The sequence below is a fragment of the Cebus imitator genome, unplaced genomic scaffold (genome assembly GCF_001604975.1).
Source record: "Cebus imitator isolate Cc_AM_T3 unplaced genomic scaffold, Cebus_imitator-1.0 Scaffold305, whole genome shotgun sequence".
Classification (NCBI taxonomy): Eukaryota; Metazoa; Chordata; class Mammalia; order Primates; family Cebidae; genus Cebus; species Cebus imitator.
The window spans coordinates 1,851,362-1,868,618 of NW_016107620.1; the positions used below are offsets into that span (position 1 = coordinate 1,851,362).

At 35.6% G+C, this 17,257-nt stretch overlaps 1 non-coding gene across 1 annotated transcript; it reads left to right on the plus strand.

Moving 5' to 3' along the window:
* Window positions 1-3,604: 3,604 nt before the first annotated feature.
* On the plus strand, window positions 3,605-3,745 carry LOC119467563. Its single transcript, XR_005196097.1, has one exon. It is a non-coding gene; the product is annotated as a U4 spliceosomal RNA (small nuclear RNA).
* Window positions 3,746-17,257: the final 13,512 nt, after the last annotated feature.

The following is a 17,257-nucleotide window of genomic DNA, read 5'->3' on the forward strand; positions in this document are numbered from 1 at the left end:
GTATTTTAAAGTCATTCTCATGCTTCTATGCATATGGTGTAAACGTATAATGACCTCAGCAGCCTGAACCATAAAATATGGTCCCATAGGTATGATTGATAAATGGTTCTTTGTCTACATACTGATTTTTGAGAATACTTGGTTACTGTGGTAGTTAAATTTAGGTGTCACCTTGACTGGATGAAGGGACACCCAGATTTCTGGCAAAGCAGAAATGATGTTTCCAGAAGAGGCTGGTATTTGAATCAGTGCTCTGAGTATGGAAGGTCCATGCAATTGGCTGAGGGTCTGAGTGGAATGAAATGGCAGGAAAAAGGCAAATTCATTCTCACTCTCCCTTATGGATCTGGGACACAATTCTTTTCCTGTCCATGCTCATCAAAACTCCAGGTTCTCTGGCCTTTGGAATCCAGAATTTACACCAGTAGCACACTGGCTTCTCAGGTCTTCAGCGTCGGAGTTACCTGTTGAATTCCTTGGTTCTGAGGCTTTTGGATTCAGACTGAGCCATGCTACTAGCTTCCCTGCTTCTCTAGCTTGCAGACAGCTTATCATGAGAATTCTCAGTGTCTATGATCATATGAGCTTTTTCCCCTAATAAATCCTCTCATTCATATATATATACACACACATACATGTATGCATTCTGTTCTATATATATATTCTATTCTATAATATAATTATTATAATGCTATTGTATAATTATTCTAATAGAATAATTCTATTCCATATATACAAATAGAATACACACATACATATATGTGTAGGTATGCATTCTATTGGTTTTATTTCTCTGGAGAACTCTAACACAGTTACCATACTGTAAGATTAATTAATCTTACATTTAGTGTCTGAGTTTATCCTGAGACTTGCTCTCATTTTATATTGACTTGCTTTCATTTTGTATTGAGTTGACAAGGTTGTGGAGGAGAAACTTTTGCCCTCATCTACTTCTAACGTGTGGAGGCTATTGCTATACATATAAAGAAAATATAATTTCACATGCATAAATTATCTTAAATCAGTCCACAATAGTATACAAACTTTTTTTTTTTATTTGAGTATGCTTGGAGGAGTCATTTATTATTCATTTAAAAAATTTGGAATTATTATGTAGAAGTAAAGCTCCTAGTTTCAAATATTGGAAAGATGGTACCCATTGAGAGCCTCAAGTTTCTGGTCTTCTCTATATACAGTGGAAGGATTTTAGAACATAATTATCAATTCAGGAAATTAATGATATGTGGCATTGTAACCATGAGGTAAAAGGCAAGAGTGAAATTAGTTTTAGAAATCCAAATATTCCTAAACAAAACTAATAATAATAACGACCATTTATTGAGCCTCAATGTCAGGTGTTAAAACTCCAGGTGAGGTTTTGAAAGTAGTTATTGTTTAGGCTGGAACAAAGAGGATAGCCCAAATCTTGTCCTACCAATCATCCCTTCTTACCAACAGGCTCCCAATAAAGCTATAAAAAAAGAAAAAAACCCCACAATTATAAATAAAGTACAGCTTTTTGATTAGATGGCTTTGTGCTCACTATTTTTGGTAAATAGGAAATAAAGAATTTGGTTGGTACATGCGATTTAATTTTGAGGACTGAATGGGACATGAATTTCTTTTTAAGACTAATATTGGGATATTGTCATCTTCTGGTGATATAATAACTAAAATTCAAATACAGTCTTACAGCCAGAAAAATAAAAATTTCCATGTATGGGAGGAAATACATTTTGAAATTCAGTAGAAAGGAAAAAATAGAGTCAGATAAAGGTGTAGAAACATCTCTTTTTCTACAAAGCTATGCATATATAGAGCTTAACCATGATTCATTGGTAAGTGCTATAGGTTCAATATTTCATTAAACTTCTCCCAGCAGTGTTTTTTTGTAGTTATGACTATCCCTTATGATCAATAAAGAAATTGAAACAGCTTAAATAACTTGCTCAAATTTGTACAATTAATAAAGTTTGAATGACTTCAAAATATGTACTGTTCCTATTACGCAATCTAAGTTTTAGGGATCTATTGTAATACTATTTTCAAATATTTGTCTTTAAAATATTAATTCCATTAGATGTTCCTTAAAAATAGTTTCTGTATAAGATGAGAATTTATTTTACCTTTGAAAATTTACAAAGCAGTCACATGTTAAACATTCAATGAATTCCTGTAGTCGAAAGTCATGTTTAACACTCATAAGTGCAGTATTATTTAGACATTTGAACATGAAATCATTTTCTTTGTAGAATTAATTAATATATTTATGACAAGATAGTGTGACATTCTATTTATAGTCAAAATCAAATCAGCAGCATTGGCTTAATGTATTAATGGTGTGTCCAATGAGAGAATGCATTCTTTCATTTGTTGTCAAGTGTTTATTTTCATGACCATTTGTCAGAAACTGCTAATTTACAAGGAAAGATGCCTGAATACAACAGAGACTCTCTCAACAAAGAACTCTCAGACTAGTAGCAAACAATGAAAATTGGCATTTCTCTATGGTGTTTAGCTCTTCAGGTTAGTTTAAAACAAAGTAATGCTACATCAAGGGCTTCGTCCTTGGAAACTCAGTTTGTTTAGCTAGGTTGTTTTAGTCTTAATTTAGATGATTACAAATAGTACGTCCAATTTCAGTCAAGATGACAACCCTCCTCATTCCAAAATTCCAATTCTAATCCAGAAAAATAAATTCTTATCACTATTTTTTTTAAAGTCAGTAACAACAATATTAGTGGGAATGTAAAGCAGTACAATCACAACGGAGAACAGGTTGGATGTTCCTTTAAAAGCTAAAAGTTGAGCTACCATATAATCCTGGAATCCCACTGCTGGGTATATACCACCCCCCAAAAGGACTCAGTATATCGAAGAGATATGTGCACTCCTGTGTTTGCTGCAGCACTCTTTATGATAGCTAAGATTTGGAAGCAACTTTAGTGTCCATCAAAAGGTGACTAGATAAAGAAAATGTGGTAAATATACACAGTGGAGTACTGTTCAGCTATAAAATGAATGTGATCAAATCACCTGCAATAACCTAGATTGAACTGGAGATTATTATGTTAATGAAATAAGCCATGCACAGAAAGATAAACTCCACATGTTTTCACTTATTTGCGCTATCTAAAAATCGAAACAATTGAACTCATGGACATAGAGAGTAGAAGGATGGTTACCAGAGGCTAGGAAGGATAGTGGGGGACTGGTGGGAGGAGACGGGGGATAGTTAATAGGTAGAAAAAATAGAAAGAATAAATAAGATCTACTATTGATTGCACAACAGGGTGACTATTGTCAACAATCACAATTGTGTATTTTGAAATAAATCAAAGAATGTAATTGGATTTTTTGTAACTCAAAGGATAAATACTTGAGGACATGGATACCCTGTCCTCCATGATGTACTTATTTCACATTGCATGCCTATATCAAAACAACTCATGTTCCCCATAAATACATGCACATACTGTGTAACCACATAAATTCAAAAAAAATTTAAAAATCCAATCATAGCCATGCTTAAAACAAAGTAGAAATGACTTCAAATAAGAAATGGAAGCAATACAGAGTGAGTGCAATTAAAAATACAGTGATCAGCTTTGCACAGAGGCAGTATCATAGCCAATGAGGTTTATCCAAGGCGCGATTATTGCTAATTGAAAACTTTTCCCAATACCCCACTGTGACGACTTGCAATACAGTCGGCACTGGCAATTTTTGACAATCTCTATGGAGACTGACTATTTAAAAAAAAAATACAGTGATCAAAATAAAATTCTCAATAGATTATTTTCTTTACTCGAAAGAGTAAAAGAAAGAATTAAGAAATGGAGGCATAATACTGTACTGAGAAATTCACCCTGGCTATGGCTGAGAACAAAATATTTAAAATAGGAAAGAGGGTTCAGTGTAGAAGCTTACATCTGTAATCCTAGCACTTTGGAAGGCTGAGGCGAGAGGACTGCTTGAGCCCAGGTGTTTCAGATCAGCCTGGGCAGCACAGCAAGACCTTGTCTCTTAAGACATAAAATAAAGCAGGAAAGAGAAGGTAAAGGGTATGGATAACAGAAATGGAGCCTTTAGCTACACTTCAAACAAGATTTTTTAAAGTAGCACAAGGTGATTATATTTTGACAAGTAGAAATATATTCATTAAAATTATTTTAGCTGAGGCATTTTTTCCCCTAAATTCTTAAATGCTTAGCCCATTAATTTTTAGTTTTTTTTCCTATAACAAGGCTCTACAGGTCATGAGCTAAATCTAGCTCACCATCTATATTTCTATGGCTTGTGATCTAAGAATGATTTTTATTTTATAACGTGGATGAAAATCAGAAAGGAATAACATTTGGAACACATGAAAATTATATGAAATCAAAATTTCAATGTTCATAAAATTTTGTTGGGACACAGAAATCTTCACATCTTTACATAATATGTACGGCTTCTTAAGTAAGGCAGAGTTGAACAATGACAGATATCTTTCAGCCTACAGAGTCAAAAATATTTACTATTCAGCACTTTACAGAAATATTTACTGATTCCTGTTCTATTATATAAGCCTTTATAGCCAATAGTTTTACTTTATATACGACTGATGACACATCCCTTCTATTTTTATTTACATCATCACTCTTATTCAGAAATAAATATTTTTAATATTTCATTATGATTTCTTTGATTTATGAGTACCATAGAAAGGCATGTATAATTTCTAAATGCACGTTTAAAAACATACTTTGTCATTGAGCTTCTGTTAATTGATATTTGTGTCAATAATACATTCCGTTGGATACCTTACCTTTTTATATTGTTCAAATGTCTGTTATTTTAATGGTTACTCTTGAAGTTTTATCATGCATTCTTAACAAATTATAAACTTGACTTTCTGCCTCAATCATGCAAAAGTCTTATAACACGTATAAAACAAATCATCCACTTCAAAACAAACTTTAAAATAAATCACAAAATTATCATTCTTTTATGTTAAAAATTTTTGATTAATCTACACATAATCTACTAGCAATCTTTTTTTTATTTTTCCCTTTTATAATCAATAATTTTACTGTCATTTCCCTTCCTCAAATTACATTCTTTAACATTTTAGTGAAAGATTTACTGGTGGTAAGCTTTTGCAGTTCTTATTCATATGAAAGTATATTACTGAATATACTTTATTGAATATACATTATTGAAAGATAACTTTCAGGGTACTCAATTTTAGATTAAAAGTTATTTTTCTCCCACCATTTGATGATATTATTTTATTTTTCCTTTGGCTTCCACTGTTGCTGCTGAGATCTCTGCCATAAATCAAACTGTAAGAAAGGAAGCTAAAAAAAAAAATGAAATATTCAGAAATACCTACTGCAAAGCCTACATAAAACCTTTAAATTATCCATATAAAAAGCACCCCAGAGACTTGGTTTTGTTCATTTTCTTTTGTTTCTGCCTATTAAAAAGAAGATACTATTAAGTTCTGAAGGGGAAAACAATTTAGATTTTACTCTTTTTAATAATACTGTGCGGTATCCATTTGTTACCATCATTTCATATTTAGGAGTTATTCATCTTTATTAAGTACTCAGGCAGAGGAAAAATGCAAACAAATAAGTGACAAAACTGGCAATGAACATTTCCTGCTTAACCTTCCAATTAATTTCTAAATTAGGATGATAACTACCTAAAGACCATCAAGCACCCGCTGGACTTTAAATTTTCTTTATTATATCCCTGTCTCTACCTTCTGATATATTCAGAGTATCAATGGATATAAACCCCAAACTGCGCTATATTTCAAGCAGATTTCTTTCTTAAGACCAATAGCTATGAAAGTATGCAGAGCATTAAACCACCCTAGCAGGCAGAAATATAATAAAAGCAGGTAGTTTTGTATTCATCTTCTGTGCAGGGTATGTTTGTGAAAAATCAAATTATTTTCCCTCTAGGGTACCTTCATTGGGACAGTTACTCTAGTTTCTTGCTGCTTTATGCTTTTCTCCTTTCATTTTTTTCTGACTGCATTGTTTAAAGGATTTCAAAAAACATTTCATGCTGCTGAATAGAGGTAGATTTATTGAGGAAGTTACACTGACTAAATTCTCATCTTATCCCTGTTCTTCTCCACATCAAAGGGCTAGGCAAAGGAGAGCTTTTGCTGAAAATCTGTTTTAGTTTCTCCAACTGTTAAATTATTTACTGCTTTTGTTTTTGTAGAAAATCTTTTGATAGAAATGAAAGCATCAGCAATAATGTGTGATTGCTTTCTAAAGTTCACGTTGACTGGCTAGAGATACAATATGAGGATGATTCTATGGAAATCACCTTTTGAAGAAAAAATAGATGGTGTATTAAGAATCACATTAAACATGATTTGTTGTGACATAGATCCAAGAGTACTACAGGTCATGTCTCAACCTCTCACAATTTACTGGACACAGTCAAAATATTAGATAATACAGCTAGTTTCTTCCTTCAATATCAACCTTAGATATAATTATCTTATGTTACACCTTCTAATCCTATATGGTATGGGACATCAACCAATTTAAATGTGGCATGAATTTTTCACCTATACCCAGACTCTGTCTCTACAAAATCATTTATTTTCTCCTAACTGTGAGTTATTAGCTATTTTAGCTCTACTTTCAATAAATTCCCAATTGCAAGGCTCAACACAGGGTTTTTGAATCACTAATTATCAGGGAAATAAAAATCAAATTCCCAGTAAAATGTCACCTCACCCCAATTAGAATAGCCATTATAAAAAACAAAAAAACACTGGCATAGATTCAGAAAAGTGGGAACCTTTATTGTTGGTGGCAATATAAATTAGTACAACCATTTTTTTTTTTAACAGAATCTTACAGTGTCGCCCAGGTTGGAGTGGGTTGACTGCAGCCTATGTCTCCCGGGTTCAAGCGATTCTTGTGCTTCAGTCTCCTGAGCAGCTGAGATTACAGGGGTGTGCCACCACACCCAGTTAGTTATTGTATTTTTAGTAGAATCGGGATTTCACCATATTGGAAAGACTGGTCTCGAACCCCTGACCTCAGGTTATCTACCAGCCTAAGCCTTCCAGAGTGCTGGGATTACAGGCATGAGCCACCATGCCCAGCCAGATAAGAAGTTATTAATAAGTTCTGGTGTTCCATTGCTCAGTAGGGTTACTATAGTTAACATTATTTCATATTTCAAAATAGCCGAAAGAGAAGATTGTGAATGTTCTCACCACAAAGAAATGATAAATATTAAAGGTAATAAATATGCTAAATACCCTGATTTGATAATTACAGAGTGGTTACATGTATCAAAACATCACACTGGACCCTATAAATATGTTCAATTATTTGTCAATTAACAATAAGATAAAACAAATAAAATAGAGTTTTGTCTAGGTGCAGTGGCTCCTGTAATCCCAGCACTTTGGGAGGTCAAGGCAGGCAGATTGCTTGAGGCCAGACATTTGAGATCAACGTGGGCAACATTGCAAGACCCTTCTTTGTTTAAAAACAAGGAATCAAAAACAGGGTTCTTGAGACTCAGTTTTTGCTTGTTTTCTATTTTCGTTTTTGCTCTTATAGCATCATTGACTTGGTAGGTGACAGTGAAAAGAAGAGCAAAAAAATACATGAAGAAGCCAGGTTTCTAAGTGCAAGCTTACTATCAACTATGGAAAGTTACTTGTTTTTTTTCTAGATGCCAGTGTCTTCCTCTGAAAACTAAGTGTTGAACTAATTATTCTAGGTTCAACTATTATTCTAGGTTTCTAAGAATTCCTACATTTACACAACTATCATTATCTGATATCTAAAAGTATAAATGTAAAACAACAATAATTTATACTGAAATTAATGTAAGTAAAGATGGATAAAATTACTGCTAGAATGTATATAGACCATAATATGTTTGAGTAATCCTAAGGAAGAAAACATAGCTTTTGGAAGCATGATTGGATAAGGGTTAACTTCATAAACTATGGTCTCAAACACATTTGAATTTGTATCTGGTAAATGGTATTAAAATTAATGTAAATATTTTTTTTCCTCTGAGTGAGATAGAAAACCCCTGGAGAATCTTGAGGATAGAAATGACATGATTTGACCTCTATTTTTAGAAGACCATTCTGGCTCCAGTATCAAGAATAGACTTGGAGCAGGGGGCAAAAGCAGACAGAGACCATTTGGAAGATTACCAAATTGGGGTGTAAATAAAAAAAAATCAAGAATAATGCCAGGATTTTAGCCTGAGAAATTGGGTAGTTCATGGTACAGTATTAGTGATATATAGAAGAATGAAAAAGGAATAATTTTGGAGAGAAACAGCATAAGTTTCATTTATATATGAATTTGGCATGTAGATTATACATTCAACTAGAGATGTCAAGGAAGTAGTTGGATATGTGAGTCTGAAGGTAAAGAGAGAAGTCAATGCTAGAGATATAAATTTAGGAGTCAACAGTATGCAGAATATATTTACATCCATGAAACTGGTTAGGGCCACAGAGGACTTGGTAGTGACAAAATAGATAGGATCCTAAGACTATATCTCAAGAATAGCTGATGGTATCAGTGCCCTATCCACATCCCCTTGACATTTATAATTTTTGTGTATACCAACGCAATTTCCAATAGTCAACAACTATGTATCTTTCCTTTGCCCCTTTTTAAAGATTACCTCTGGATACTAAAGTGTAATCTGTCCTTACCCGCAGAAAACTGAAAATTCACTCAGGAGCTCCTTCCAATCCATGATAAGAGTTGATAAATACCTTTTTTCGTTAACCACTTATGTGGGACAACAATATGGTGTGTGTTCTACAATGCCTCTCATAATGCCTAGTGGGATAAGCTTCCTCTAAGATATAATAAAAACTTTCTTGATAACTCACCCTACATTTGTTTTCTTTTTCTTTCCATGCTTTATTTCCCTGTGTTCTTACTGGTATTTAACCAGGATCTGCTCTGGAAGAAAAAAATGATAATACTGAAATATTGCAATATTTGGATGTTGAGTAGATAAGGAAGAGCCATCAGTGTGGCTGAAAAGAAGTGGATATGAGATAGGAGAACACTTTATCATCTGTGTTAGATGCTACTGATTGGTCAACTAAGATAGACTGAAAGTTGCCGTTGAATTTAACATTATAGAAGTCATTGATAGTCTTGAAAAGAGTGGAGGAGGCAAAATTTTTATTGAAATGAGTCCAACAAAACTTGTAGCTCATTAGTAGCGAACAAGATATCAACTATTTTTTTCAGGGAGTGTTCCATGTGCAAGGTAGATAAAGAAACACATAGTAGCTATAGAAATATGTGAGATTAAAAAAAGCTTTATTTCGTTTTATTTTGCAGTAGATCCCTGCCTTATCTGTGGTTTTGCTTTCCATGGTTTCAGTTACCTATAGTCAACCATGATCCAAAAACACAAACTGGAAAAATCCAGAAAGAAATAACTTGTAATTTTTAAATTGCATACTTTCCTAAGTAGCATGAGGAAACCTTGTGCCATCGTGCTCTATCCTGCCCAGAATGTGGATTACCACTTTGTCCAGTTACTTCCTGCTGTCTATGGTAGCCATCCATCAGTCATTTAGTAGTCATCTCCATTATCAGATTGATTGGTATTTCAGGGTTTATGTTAAAGTAACCCTTATTGTACTTTATAATAGCCTAGAAGTGCAAGAACAAGGATATTCTCATAGGTAAAACTGTTCTATTTTATTATTAGTTATTGGTGTTAATCTCTTATCATGCTTAATTTATAAAATTAATCTGTATTGTCGGTATGTATTATGTATAGGAAAAAAACATACTATACACAAGGATCAGTGGTGTTGGTGGTTTCAGGCATTCACTGGGAATCGTGGAATGTATCCCTACATAAAAGGGGAACACTACTGTATTTTTTAAGATTATAGAATTCACAGGATGTTTGCATGTGAATGAGAATAATCCAGTAGAGAGGAAAGTTTTGATAATTAAGGAAATTGGGAATATTGCTAAAGTGGCATGCTTGAGTAGTTTAGGTTACATGGGTTAGTGTGCACAAGTGGAGTAGCTGGTCTTAGAAAGGAGAACAAAATAATTGCATATAGTAATGTAAGGAATGGTAGAATATATTAGAATAGATGCAGGTAGATGTGGTGAGACATGAAGGAATGTCTGAAAATTATCCTAAGACGGCAATATGGGTTGCCTGGGCAACGAAGAAGCTGGTTCTGGTGATCAACTTCATCTCCCAGCTGGATGGGCTGCATTTGAACTCAATTCGTAGGTGACTGAAACTTTCTTTTCCACTCAAGCAGAAGGGGCTATATCTTGGCAAATATGTAGATACCAGGCAGCTCCCTTACTAAGTTTGAAGGATACCTCTTTCAAACTATTTTTGGAAGATACCTCTTTCAAACTATTGTCACCTAAGCCTAGACGTCTTGATACTCCAACAGTCTGATTACACTTTCATAGATAAAGTGCCTCTCGTGTTTGGTGCTGCTTAACAAGTTACCACTGACTTGGTTGGTTAAAACAATAGCATATATATTAACTCATACTTTTTTTTGTAGAATGAAAGTCTGGGTGGGCTCAGATAGATTATTTCCTTCGGATTTCACAAGGTGAACATAAAGATGTCAGTAGAACTAGATTCTTATTTGGAGACTCTAGGGGAAAATTCACTTCTAAGCTCATTGAGGTTGACATAGTTCACTTTCTTTCAGCTGAGGTCCTTGTTTCCTTGCTGGACATCACGTGGAAGCTACAGTTAGCTCTCAGATCCTTTCTGTGTAAGCTTCTCCATCTTTAGTGCTAGCTAAATATATCTTTCTTGAGTTGAATCTTTCTCAGGCTTCTCTCAATCTTTCTGACAGGCTCCTCCCCTACTCTTTTGAAATTGGCCAGAAAGCCCTTTGCTTTTAAAGGACTCATCTGATTAGGTTAAGCCCACTCAGATCTTTCTTGAGGTCAACTGGTTAGTAAACCTAATTACATCTGCAAAATTCTTTTTTTCCAGATCATATAAGAGAAACACAAGACTGATATCTGGGGACCTAGATAATTCTACCTGCAACAGTATGGATTCTGGTTTCCATGATATAGTTCTGTCCCACATGCAAAATATATTTGCTCCATACTAAGGGTCTCAACATTTTTTCCCCCGATATGAACTCCAGTTCAAAATTTTTTCATCTGCATCTAAATGTTAGCATATTAGCTCAAGATGAAAAATTTCACCTAGATTATCTTAGCTCAAAGTTCAAAATCTCATTATGTTATTCAGGTGCTCATGTCAAAATGAGGCTCCTGGGCATAAAAATCATCTCTATATGAGGACCAACAAAAGAAAACAGACAAGATGTTTTTCGTCACTACTCCCAACATACAATGGTGGGACAAGCATAGGAAAATAGTTTTAGAAATTGATTCAAAAAGGGGAAAAAGAGAAGGTAAAGAGGAGCCATGGGTCCAAGCAGTTGGAAATCTAACCAGGCAAATGCTGGATTATTCTTGATTAGGTTTTAGGACCTGGAAATAATTTCCTTGAACCTAGGTTCTCTTCCCTGAGGTCTTGCATAGAATCACTGGGGCACTAGGTTTTCCTGGGCTCTTGATTCTACCTGCTGAGTCACTCTTCTTTTCATGAAATTTGGTATATTTTTTGTATCGAGTGGTTTTATTAACCTGCTCCTTGACAGTAGAATTTTGAGGGTCTGACAGCTTTCTTTTATTTTGTACTCTTTTGGTCCCTTTCAGATATGGCTGGTTGTGTTTCTGATGATATATTATGCTAAAAAACCATATGGGTCTTACATGAATTGCTCTGGGTTTCACTCCAATAGGAAAAAAATTTTAAAGCTTGGTCCACATATCTTTCTGAGATAATTTCTTATATATTTTTGGCATCTGCTCAAATGATTGAGACCCAATCTTCTTAAGCTTTCCAGAGGACCTCTGCTGTGATTAAGAGAGGCACCAACTCATAATCATACACTGTTTCAAGAGGGTTTTATGGGACTGATTATTTTTATCTTTTAATCTTCCTGAGGCTTTAGTAAAAAATTGTAGAGATTCAGCTTTCCTTTATGCCATGCTTTCAGTAGCCATGTTTTGCTTTTAGGATCTTTTGCCATCTTTAGAGGTTAAGAATTTAAAATATCGTTAGATACTGTTTTATTTTTTGTTTAACATTTCTTCAACTTCTCTCTTTCTTTTCTCATATTTATTGTAAGCAGCCAAAATAAACTAGGTAGCACCTTCACAACTATTCTCAGAAATTCCCTTAGCTATATGATGCAGTTTAGATGTGTGTTCCCACCCAAATGTTGAAATGTAATCTGTAATGTTAGAAATGGAGCATGGTTGGAAGTTTTGGATCATGGGGGTGGACTTTACATGAATGGTTTAGTACCATACTCTTTGTGCTACCCTTATGATAGTGAGTGCTTTCTCACACCATCTAGTTGCTTAAAAGTGTATGCTGTCTCCCCCATTTCTTTCTTCTTCCTGCTTTCACCATGTGATGTGCCTGCTCCACCTTCATCTTCAGCCATGATTGTAAGTTTCCTGAAGCCTCCCCAGAAGCAGATGCTGCTATGCTTTCTATATACCTTGCAGAACTGTGAGCCAATTAAATCTTTTTTTTTTTTTTCATAAATTACCGTGTCTCAGGTATTTATAGCAATGCAAGTATGGCCTAATACACTATATATCTATGTTCATCACTTACAAGTTCTGCTTTCCACATAACTGCAGGGCACAATTTTGCTAAGCATTTTGCTGCTATATAACAATCATCCACCTTCCTCCAGTTTCCAAAAGTATGCTCATAATTTTCTCTTGTGTCTTTAATATCATAATTGTATTAAAAGTGTGTTTAGGTTAATCTAGACTTTTTTCTTCTGGGCTCCTGAAAATTTTGCTAGCTTTCTCCATTTTCATATTTCAAAGCCACTTTCACATTTATACATATTTGCTATGGCAGTAGTTCATTTCTATGTACTCACATCTGTATTAGTTTTCCATTGCTGCATAATAAAAGGGGCATAGACTTAGTGGATTAAAGCAATGATAATATATTATCTCAGTTTCTGTTGGTCAGAAATAAGAGCATGGCACGACTGGATTCTCTGGTCAGGGTCTTTCTAGGCTGAAATCAAGCTGTTTTTCAGGATCTGGTTCTTACTTGGAACTTGACGTCCTCTTTCTAGCTCATTATTTGCTGGCCAAACTTACCCCTTTGTGATTATAAAACTGTAGCCCCATGTTTCTGTTATTTGTGTTCAGGGCCCACTTGCATCTCCTAAAGGCAATTGGCAGTTCTTTGTCATGTGGAACTCGTAGGCAGTTCACAACAATGGATGCTTGCTTTCTTCCAGGTCAGTTGTAGAATGTCTCTCTGACTTCCTATTCTATGAAACAGAAAGTCAGAGAAAGCTCTCTGCTTTTCAAAGAGCTTACTTGCTTAGGTAAGGCCAACTAAGGATAATCTTATATAATTTATGATTAATAAGATTACAGGAGGGATCTTTCGTCTTATTCACAGGTTTTACCCATACTTGAGGAGAAAGGGCTTATAGAAGGATGAGGGTTATTTGGGGTAACTTTAGAATTCTTCCTATTGTACCCTATGAAACTGGAGAGCAAGAGTGGGCAGGGTCATTACACTGGAATAAAAATCTGCATGTCTTATGAATTAAATCTCACTATGCCTATCCATGAGATGATGAAAGGATTATGACTATCATATGCTTCTCTTGCTACTCTTCTCATTGGCCACCATTCTGTAACTGTTATCAATAAAGCCTATTTCTTAATTTGCTTTGTTTATATTATTGAATTAATTATGAGTCCCTTTGGTGGCAACTGTGAAGAGTTGCATATCAATTTGGTAGATGTGATGGAAGGGGCTGAATATTCTCTCCTGGTTTATTCCAATTTCTTACTGAAATGAAAGGCAAGAGAATTAACTGAGAGTGGCTACATGGTGAGATTGTGAAGACTTGAGTTGAAAAGAAAGTGTGAAATAGTCCGTAGTAAGTAGAAGAGAGTATGGACCTGGAAAATATAATCATATTGCTGGGTAATGTGAAAACCACACTGATAATTGCTTGTCCTCACTCAAATCTTATCTTGAATTTTAATCCCTGTGTGTTGGAGGAGGGGCTGGGATGGTGTTCATTGAATTAGGGGGGTGAAATTCTCCCTTGCTGTTCTCGTGATAGCGAGTACATTCTCATGAGATCTGATGGTTTAAAACTGTGGTGCTTCCCCTTCCTTCTCTCTTATTCTGTCTCTTTCCTCTCTCCTCTCTCTTTTTCTCTTTCTCTCTCTCTCTCTCTGCTACCACCAAGTGAAGAAAGTCCTTGCTTCCTCATCACATTCTGTCATGATTGTAAGTTTTCTGTGGCCTCCTAGCCACACTTTCTGTTAAGGCTGTGGAACTGTGAGTCAATTATTTTTTCTTCATAAATTATCCAGTCTCAGGTAGTTATTTATATCAGTGGGAAAATGAACTAATACAGAGAATTGATACCCGGAGAATGGGATATTGCTTTAAAGATACCTGAAAATGTGGAAGCAACTTTGGAACTGGGTAATGAACAGAGGTTGGAAGAATTTGGGGGGCTCAAAAGAATGCAGGAAGATGTGGGATAATTTGGAACTTCCTAGAGACTTGTTGAATGGTTGTGGCTAAAATGCTGGTAGTTATTTGGACAATCAAGTTCAGGTTGAGGTGATCTCAGATGAAGATGAGGAACTTATTGGAAACTGGAGCAAAGAGCACACTTGTTATGTTTTAGCAATGAGACTGACATAATTTGCCCCTGCTGTAGAGATCTCTGAAACTTTAAACTTGAAAGAGGTAATTTAGGGTAACTTCTGGAAGAAATTTCTAAAAAGCAAAGCATTCAAGAAATAGCCTGGCTGCTCCTAACAGTGTATAGTCATATGAGTTCACAAAGAGATGGTCTGAAATTAGAACTTATAATTTTCTTTAAAAGAGAAGCAGATCATAAAAGTTTAGGGAATTTGCAACCTGACCATGTAGTAGAAAAGAAAAGACCATTTCCTGGGGAGAAATTCAAGCTGGCTGCAAAAATTTTTATAACTAAAGAGAAGTCAAGACAATAGGAAAAATATTTCCAGGGCATGTCAAAAAACTTCACAGTACCCCCTCTCATCACAGGCCCAGAGGCCTAGGGGGGAAAAATGATTTCATGGTCCAGGGTCAGGACCCAATTGCTCTGTGCAGCCTCAGGACATGTTACCCTGCATCTCAGCCACTCCAGCTCCAGCCATGGCTAAAAGGGGCAAAGGTACAGCTCAGGCCATTGCTTCAGAAGGTGTAAACCCCAAGCTTTGATGGTTTCCACGTGGTGTTGGGCTTGCAGTTGCATAGAAGGTAAGAGTTAAGGTTTGGGAGCCTCCACGTAGATTTCAGAGGATGTATGGATATGCCTGGATGTCTAGGCAAAATTTGGCTATAGTGCAGAGCCCTCATGAAGAACCTCTCTTGGGGCAGTGTGAAGGTGAAATGTGGAGTTAGAGTCCCACACATATTACTCACTGGGGCATTGCCTAGTGGAGCTGTGAGAAGAGGACCACTGTCCTCTAGACCCCAGAATGGTAGATCTACTGACAGCTTGCACTGTGTACCTCAAAAAGCTGCAGGCACTCAACACCAGCCCATGAAAGCAGCCATGGGAATTGTACCCTGCAGATTCCATAGGAGTGGAGCTTCCCAAGGGCTTGGGCACCCACCCCTTATATCTGTGTGCTCTGGATGTGAGATATGGAATCAAGGAAGATCAATTTTGAGCTTTAATTAATTGTTAATGACTGCCCTTCTGGGTTTTGTACTTGCATGATGATTGTAGGCCCTGGCTTTTGCCAATTTCTTTTTTTTTTTGAATGGGAACATTTACCCAATGCCTGTACCACTATTGTATCTTGGAAGTAACTAGCTTGCTTTTGATTTTACAGGCTCATAGGCAGTCCCTTCTGCCTATGTAATCCGCAGGTGTCAGAGGTGGGGCCTGGTGGGAGATGATTGAATCTATGGTGGCAGACTTCCCCCTTGCTGTTTGTGTGATAGTGAATGATTTATAATGGGACCTGATGGTTTAAAACTGTATTGTGTTTCCCCGTTTGTGCTCTCTCTCTCTCTCTCGCTCTCTCTCTCTTTCGCCACAGTATAAGATGTAGTCACTTCCCCTTCACCGTCTGCCATAATTGTAAGTTTCCTGAGCCTCATAGCATTGCTTCCTGTTAATCCTGTAATATTGTACACCAATTAAACCTCTTTTCTTCATGAATTACCCAGTCTCCAGTAGTTATTTCTAGAAACATAAAAATAAAGTAATACACACACTCATTGTCAGTCATCATGTATTTAAAATGAGTACAGTCAGTTCAGTGTGTTTCACCTCACACTACACCAGGCAAGGAGTAAAGATGGCATCCATGCCATTAATCCCCTAATAGATACAAATATAAAACCATTCAATGGCTTCCATTGCTTTTATAATGAGGGCAAAATTCTGTAATGTGATCCACAAAAGCCTTCATGTTCTAGTCCTTTCCTACCACTGTAGACTGATGTCATATCACACTCATTTTTACTTTCTTATGTTCCCATCACATGAAGATTATTTCTTATCTTCAAACTTGCTGTACTGCATTCTTCCTTAGAAATAGCTACTCCTTGTCCCTGCAATGTGAATACTTCTACTTTTTGCTTAATAGATGCATAGCTATCTTTTGAAGTGTAGCTAAAATAGAACTTGCTCTCTAAAGCATTTGTTGACCCTCCCCAGGATAAATAGAGGTTTCCTGTGGTTTATTTTTATGGTGTATTGTCATAGAATACTAGCTGCACATAGTCAGGGACACTGAATCATGCCTATACAAAGTATTTACCAAATGCTTTTTGAATGAATCCTTTCTCTCAGTTCTACTTTATCTGTAATCTGTTACTAGTAAGAATAATTTTTTGTCACAGGTCTTTAAATCCTAACCACAGAGTTTTTAAATAGAAAAAAAAATTAAAAATGAGAGTTTGTATTTAGAACAAAACTGTCTACAATCTGGTGTGCGAGGGATGTGGGTTGTGAGTAAAGGAAAATATATGCTGCATTGGGGGAACTAAAATATAAAATTAGCTCAAATAACAAAGTTATTTTTAATCAAATTAGAAACAAGAAAGCTTATTTTGGGTTTTGAAAGGTATTGCGATTAATTATACAATGGTA